General features: G+C 35.3%; 1 protein-coding gene and 1 pseudogene across 2 annotated transcripts in view; one reads left to right on the plus strand and one right to left on the minus strand.

Annotated features, from left to right (window-relative positions):
- Positions 1-199, minus strand: part of LOC110457957 — a 5,130-nt pseudogene extending 4,931 nt beyond the window's left edge.
- Positions 200-210: 11 nt separating this feature from the next.
- LOC110457961 (carbohydrate sulfotransferase 11-like) overlaps positions 211-7,915 on the plus strand; it is a 78,500-nt gene continuing 70,795 nt past the window's right edge. Inside the window, exons 1-2 of one of the 2 annotated variants that reach the window (XM_021509477.1) lie at positions 211-581; positions 5,775-5,906. The gene's annotated coding sequence lies outside the window, so the exon portion shown is untranslated. The remainder of the gene's footprint in view (positions 582-5,774; positions 5,907-7,915) is intronic. The other variant, XM_021509479.1, reaches the window with a different exon arrangement.

Genomic DNA, 7,915 nt, shown 5'->3' on the forward strand with positions numbered 1-7,915 from the left:
CCCCCCCATCCCCCCCTGTGATTTGCAGACGCCACTGCAGTGGTATTGTTCACGTCTAACTGAATATGTGCATTAAATATGTATTTGCATAATGACAGCAGCGCCAAGAAAGGGGCTTTCAACTCAAGTTAATTGATATGTATCTCACATTTCTCAACTGCCTATAGCTATCTGCCACCATTTCTGTTGTTACCGCCATCGTATACCGCATACAAGGTAACCGCACTACTGTTACGGGCCTGCGGATATGCATAAAGTATTGGCGACAACAAGGCTGATTGAACTGAGACGTCACAAGTGACCCGGTATGGATAGTCGATATCATGAATACATGTCGAATATAGAACCTCTCATTACTTTTAACTGTATGAAACCAATTCGAAACCACGTTGGTCTGGTATTTTATGTTACATTACGTGTCGTCCGTGGTGTATATAGAACAATTGCCGTTGATTTCCGAACAGGAAGTAGCTTTAGTAAAAGTGAGGAGTGGGGCAAGCTTGCCAGGTTGAATTTGGAAGGGATCTAGACAGCTGGACAAGATTCGAAGAGGATGGAGAATACTTGCAGCGATATCATTCGTAAGTTAATTGACTGTGTTGACCATTTCATTATACCCAAAGGGAAAATCTCAAAACAAACCAATCAGAAAATGAGTTATATGACAAACGATACAATGTATATGTATATGCCGATTATGGTGAATGCCTGTTCGGTAACTGGATAAGTGTAGCAGTTTTTCGTAAACTCTCCGCTTTATATTGTTGTCGATTCACTGACATGCTTACATTTAATATGAATAGGCGAAGCCTTAAAAGAGCGAAGCTTTTGTTGATCTCTGATACAGCTTTTAAAATGAGGCAAGATAAAATGTATTTAAACTCGGCTAGTCGAGTGATAACAATAAAACATAAACTCTAATGAGATTAAGACCGACACAACAATAGGGGAGATCGGGGCAAATTCGGCCCACTTTTATTAAAGTCCGTTCTGGAAAGTATGGCAGCACGTCCGTTTTTGAACATTATTTATTTTTTACCTGTCGGCATTCGGGTAAGTTCGGCCCCATGGGAATCAGCTTAATTATGACGTTATAAAGCATGCAACGTCAGATTTTACCGCCAACTTTTCGGCTTTTTATGTGTTACATGGGCCGAACATGCCACGGTATCATTGGCTGAAACAGTCCGGGCCCAAATTGATATTTCAATAAATTCAGTGTGTTACACCTTTGACCGTAATTTATTTTAGCGAAAGTTCGCATCACTAGAAGCGAGATCATGATTTTCTTTCTCAAAAGTAATTTGTTAAGTAAATTTACATTAGAGTTTTTCTTGCCATTTTTCCATGTGAATGTATAGCCAACTTAACTGCTAAGATCTTTAAATATTAGCTCAAAAACAAAAATATCATGGGTGGCCCAACTTTCCCCGGTCTCCCACATGTAGATTTTTTGCATCGTTGATGATTGGTCAAAATGTATACACTATTTATTTTTTGCATCAATGACGCCATTTTCAAAGCTAAAGCAGATAGTTGTTCTTGTTCGTAACGTATATGATGGTTCGGTCGGCGCAGTGGATAGCGCGCTCGTCTTCACCAAGATGGCCGGATTCAATCACGGTTGCCTGCCCGACCACGCGGGTTTTCTCCATATACTCCGGCTTCCTCCCACATTAAGAATTAAATCCTCTACGTGCTTCCGTGATGTCACAAAAAGAATGATTCAAATAAAGTGGGAAAAACTGTTTGGTAATTGTTATAGAAAAAAGTGCATATTAAATATTTGACCATAATTTATTATGTCTATAAAAGTAAATGTATAGATTTGTTAGTTAAAAAAATGAAATTAAAAAACGGACAACATTGCAATAATTTGATGTAGAATTGAGATTGTCGTTATATCGATGTTTATCCTGAAACACTGGATTGAATTTAAAATTTTGTAACTGTCACTGAGGTTTAACATGTAAAGATGTCAAATACAATTAAACAGTTTCTGTCTGTAACTATAGTTATAAGTTATACGTTGCTGAAAAAGGGCGTTGATTTCGACATAAATGAATTATCCATTGTTTCTTTTATGAGTAGTGATGCATATATAAATTATGTAAAGACTATAACCGGACTTTCAAAAATGTTAATTATTTCGTTCATATCGTCAATAAATGGAAATAAAAAGCTGATGAAATTTTAGATGATGAAAATTAAATGTACACGTTTACCTATTGGTTTAATGCGGCTCTTTTTGAAAATATCTCCCGGTAGAAATATTATCAGAACCTGGTTGCTAACAAAAAGGATTTTACTTTTTGTGCCTGTGGCAAAAACTGAAATTAAAAAGTCATAAAGCAACGACAAAGAGATAAATGCAACGGCCATCAGTTCCAAGATTTTCCGGTTATTTTTTATCCTTCCGGAAATAACCGATGAAGCCAGATGGAGTGTGGCGTGATTGTGACGTCATCGTATGATAATCTTTGAACGACGTTTCATGCCAGTATCAAAATTTATGTGGTAGAATTTTTTCACACAGAATGTATATTAGTATTATCTAAATAAACAAGTAATAAAAATGGGTATTGTTTTCACTATATGAAGATGTTCATGTATGGGGTGAAACTCAATATTGTCTTTGCTTCAAGGATACATATCCGGTTTCCCCAGTGGAGGGCTAATTCCGGACGAAAAAAGTTCAAGGGCAAGAAGCAACTCTGTTTACGCACGCATGTGTTACCATTAAAGAGCTTCGCTCTTATTAATAATTATTAATCTCTTTATTGTCTCCAAAGATGAAGATTACAAAGTAATGTGGAATATATATACAAAGCATTTGGTACATATATACACGATTACATAATATGCATAACATAAATATACACTTTATATATTGGGATGTGTATATAAAGTGTAAAATAATAGAATATTTTAAAGTATACCTAAAATGTTTCAATATACAAATTGTATATTGATTTGCCAAGTAAATTATAATAAATTGTGTTGATACGTGGTACGTAATACTGATACATGACTATGTACCGACATCGATGAACCGTTGTATTTGTAAATACATGCAATACAGACATTTATTGTAACATACAAACTATAAACGCGGAGGATACATTTGTGGCTCTGGATCACCCAAGTGTCGGGGATATCTCAACCTGCGAGGTGTTACGGGCCCACACATGTATACTCCCATGCATCTTAATATGTAGAATAGTTCATATAGTATCTCACGTGATATATTTTGCTAAGTGCACATAACTTATACAAAGTTCTTCATTAGATATGTATGTATTTAACTTTTAATCATAACTATTATATACAGTAAGTATAATATAGTTTACACATCTTGTACACATAAATGATGGATTTTATCCTGAAATCATTCAACTCTTATTCAATAATTTTATAGGTTATATTTCCTCCAATCATTATGTGTAATATCCCAAGATCTGAGAGTGTAAATAGACACTAAACAGTATATCTTTGATATTTATTATACAGCACCATAGTTGGTCCCTCAACTCGGAAGCATAAGAACACTGTAGCACTAGATGTGTCATGGGGTCTTGATATGAAAACCCACATTTATGACATAATTCCATGGTAGTCAAGCTACGGATGGTTACAACTATTGTCATTATATATTGTATATATTCTCTGTGGATTGAGGAAATCGAAGCGCTAGCTTCCATGAAGTATTAGGTTTGAGTTGGTTATGTATTTCTCGAACCCTTGTTAAATCATTATCAACTTTCATATGTTCCTTTAGATTGTGTCCCTCATATTTCATTACAGAATTATATACTGTGGTTTTCCAATCACTTTTCTTTCGAAGGATTCCAGTTTCAACAAAAGTATCTAGATTTTGATGCAACGAATACTTTTTTAATATTTTGACTATGTCGGGGATAAATCCGTTCTGGTACGGTCTACCTAGTCGAAACAAAAAGAGTCTGGTAATAAAAACTTTATAAACAAGAGACATTGGTTTCATTCTACACAATCTTCCCAAAAATAATAATTTTCTAATGTCAACATATGCCTCAATAGAGGTCCAATCAAGTAATGCTGTACACATGTCTGTTTTGGTTCTTTTTTCGAACCCTTGGATAGATTTAACAATAAAATGTTGTGCTCTTTCTAACATTATTATTTCTGTTTTTGTCAATTGCCAAAGGTTGCACCCCTATAAGGCGGATGGATAAACTTCAATTTTGATAAGCTTCGCTACTGTTAAAGGGTTGAGAGCACAAGGATGTGCACCGGAACGAACAAGGTACATCGTACCCGATCTTAACCTATTACATGTACGTGTTGTTCTCTCAAAAGAGTTCTGTTTAGAGTTTAATGCAATACCAACATGTGTAATGCCGTCAGTCTGTGGCATAATAAACAATTGTAGAGATAAAGATCTTTATACATAGTACAAGTTCTACAACATATTGATATCATTTTCTGAAGACTTTTAAGACTCGTACTCACCATACAAATGTCATCTGCCTGTGTAGGAACATTAACATTTAAATCAACAATTACTGCACCAAATCAAAATTCTCTATTTCATTTAATAAATCGTTAATAAATACTAAATACATTTCTGCAGACAACGCCCCTCCCAGTAATATTCCACGTTCCATTATAAGCATGGAGGACTTTATTCCATTTAATAAAACACAACTTTCAACATTTGTATAAATGCATTTTAGTAAAATCCACGTCTTGGCGTATAGACACAATTAATTAACTTTGTACAATAATCCAGCGTGCCACACAGTGTCAAACGCTTTGTAACTACATGTATCTAAGAAAGCAACGTCGACGTTGGAACCGTATTCAATATTATGACTAATGCATTCTTGAAGACTGAATGATGTGCATAAACTACACAAATTCTTTTGATAAGCAGACTGTTGTCTATTTGGAAATAAACGGGAATTTAAAACTCGTTGAATCCTTTGTGATAAAACCATTTCGAACATTTTAAATAATACAGGTAATAACGTAATCCCCCTGTAGCTATTGGGGTCTTCTTTAATAAATATATGTACGGTGTACAAACTGAGTACGGAAGCGTATAGTTGCCATTAGACATAGACTTAACTGAGGGACATTGAGCTGTATTGTGCTTTTAAAATTTTGAGCCCGTTTTCTTAATACATGTATATAGAAAATATTATTTGTTCGCGATCGCGAAATTTGCAGTTGCGTAGTGTACCTTAAGGATGGTTTATTATATCAAACACAGCTATCCGGAACATCTGGAATATGATTTTCTGTATAATGTCATCTATTACAATGTCTTGTATCGTAGATAATGTGAAATATATTTAGTCATCGCATCTCAAATTTTGTTCTATAAATAGAAGTCGAGGAGAGGGCTGATATAGGCTATGCCTGTTGCCCAATCCGAATAGTTGAAATGAAATGTGATATATAAGTTATACATATATATATATACATTTTTATCAACACCATAAGTTTGATAAATTAGAAAAAATGTATGATCCCGTCAGGTACTTTCTAATGAACTCTTAAGTTAATGGTAAGGTATACAGTAGGAAATCGTTAAAATTCGCCGTAATGAGTGCTTATTTTTCGTCATGTTGAACTCGAGTTAAGTTAATTTTCGAATTGTGTAAATACACGGGGTCAACCATCTGTCTGTAACAATGTGAAAACTAATCAAGGAGAGTAAGATAAACATGATTACCAACCTTCACGAGTTTTTGGGCCTTTCTCTTCAAAACTTTTTATATCATCTCTAGATCACGTCCAAGATGTTACCTACTTGTGGGCAATCGAACCTATGGTGGCTGTGACAGAAAACGTACCCGAATCCGTAAGATAGATACGTATACTAATGAAAGTCAACTCTGGAAAAAAGTTATCACCAAGCGGTACGTAATACGCCTGTCACATGTTGGATGAGCAGTGGTTTGTATTGTTGGAATAGATGAAATATTTGTGAATAATTGATGTTAAATGGGAAATTCATCGACAACGAATATAACTCGAGATATCGACCGGACACCGTTTCAGCAATACTTTTCCGAGCTATCATGCTAATTATATTTCATATGAAATTCCATTCCAGGTTGAATATTACTAATATATCGAGCGGACATTGTTAAGGCAGTTGAATTAAGTGTTATAAACGGGCGCTGTGCACGGCAAACTTTACCTAATCTGAAACCTCAGTTTCGTATTTCTAACCGAAAATGAGGTATGTGAAAGTGAAAGCAGAAGTTAAATGCCACCACATATACGTCTGGTTGTAGCGGTATTTATATTATTTGAAAATATTTAGAAATAGGAGGTATATAGGGGTGGGTGTTGGAGAAAGAGATATTCCTATGTATTTCACAACTGAAGGAAACCAATTACTGTATGTATAACTTACTGTTTAGTCATCAAAATGTTCGTATCTTCATTGTCTTCCCTGATTTCCTTTATTGTTTAACAATAATTGTATTGAATTGTATTATTACAAAAACGACCATAAGCCATCGATAGCGGGTTCCTGAAGCCAACATCTAAAATAAAGCTTGTGTAATTACCTGTTACTGTCTTTTTAACAGTATTTATTATCACAGACAGGTATAAACATGTATTTTCTGTATCAGACTAGTTATACACATGAAGCTACTATCACACATGTTATAAGGTACATTTATTTATGTATTGTTTCAGATTCCTTATATACATGTATATATAGAAAGTGTTTATCCAGGGTTTTACCTGATGTATAGGAGGTGTATACCTGTTATATAGGGGGTGTATATCTGATGTATAGGAGGTGTATACCTGTTATATAGGGGGTGTATACCAGATGTATTGGAGATGTATACCTGATGTAAAGAAGGTGTATACCTTATGTATAGGAGGTGTATACCTGTTATATAGGGGGTGTATACCTGATGTAAAGAAGGTGTTAACCTGATGTAAAGAAGGTGTATACCTGATGTATAGGAGGTGTATACCTGTTATATAGGGGGTGTATATCTGATGTATAGGAGGTGTATACCTGATGTATTGGAGGTGTATACCTGATGTATAGGGGGTGTATACCTGATGTATGGGGGTGTATACCTCATGTATTGGAGGTGAATACCTGATGTATGAGAGGTGTATACCTGATGTATATAAGGTGGGGCAAAGAAGTAATTCCAATAGTGTGGACAAGTTTAGGTTTTCAATTTTCGGAGCGATCCGCTCCTTTTTCAAGACGCCGTGAAACAGAACAGTTACATGTACATATACAAAATATTACAAGAAGATGGAATTGATATACTATAATTGAAAATATAGCTATTATATAAAACCAATAGTCCCCTCGACTAAAGACAGCCGAAGGCAGCAATTAAGCTGAGAGCATCGCGGACAAGGAACGCTGATATAGTGGACCTATTCTTGCGCAAGATAATGCCGAAATACAAAATATGTGGTCTGTTTACAATAATCTATTCTTAGACACGGGATTCCGATTTGCTACCCGTATAAAAAATACCTGAGGACGCCTCGTCATAACAATACCTGTAAGGGCGGATTCATGTAGGCGCGAAACCCGTCATCCATCCATCCATCCATAGCAACTCGCCTTGTCTCTTTCTCCGGTTCAGTGGTTATGTAAAGGCGTACAACATATGAATTGGCTTCGCATTGCTGAATGACAGAATATAATTTAGTCGACACATTCTACGTAGCCGTGTCTGTTAAAATAGCAAAGATTTAATGATCTAGGAGGATAAATTCACACTGCTATTGACAATTTTTGTGTACAAAAAGGAACTATGTTTGTAAAAATACAGGATATTCTTAACAACTGACTCATTGTGAACGGAAATCCAAGGGAACTCTAACGAACAAGATACGAGGTACGTTTGTGTAGTCACTATACTTTACCACT

Source organism: Mizuhopecten yessoensis, unplaced genomic scaffold (genome assembly GCF_002113885.1).
Source record: "Mizuhopecten yessoensis strain PY_sf001 unplaced genomic scaffold, ASM211388v2 scaffold9385, whole genome shotgun sequence".
Taxonomy (NCBI): Eukaryota; Metazoa; Mollusca; class Bivalvia; order Pectinida; family Pectinidae; genus Mizuhopecten; species Mizuhopecten yessoensis.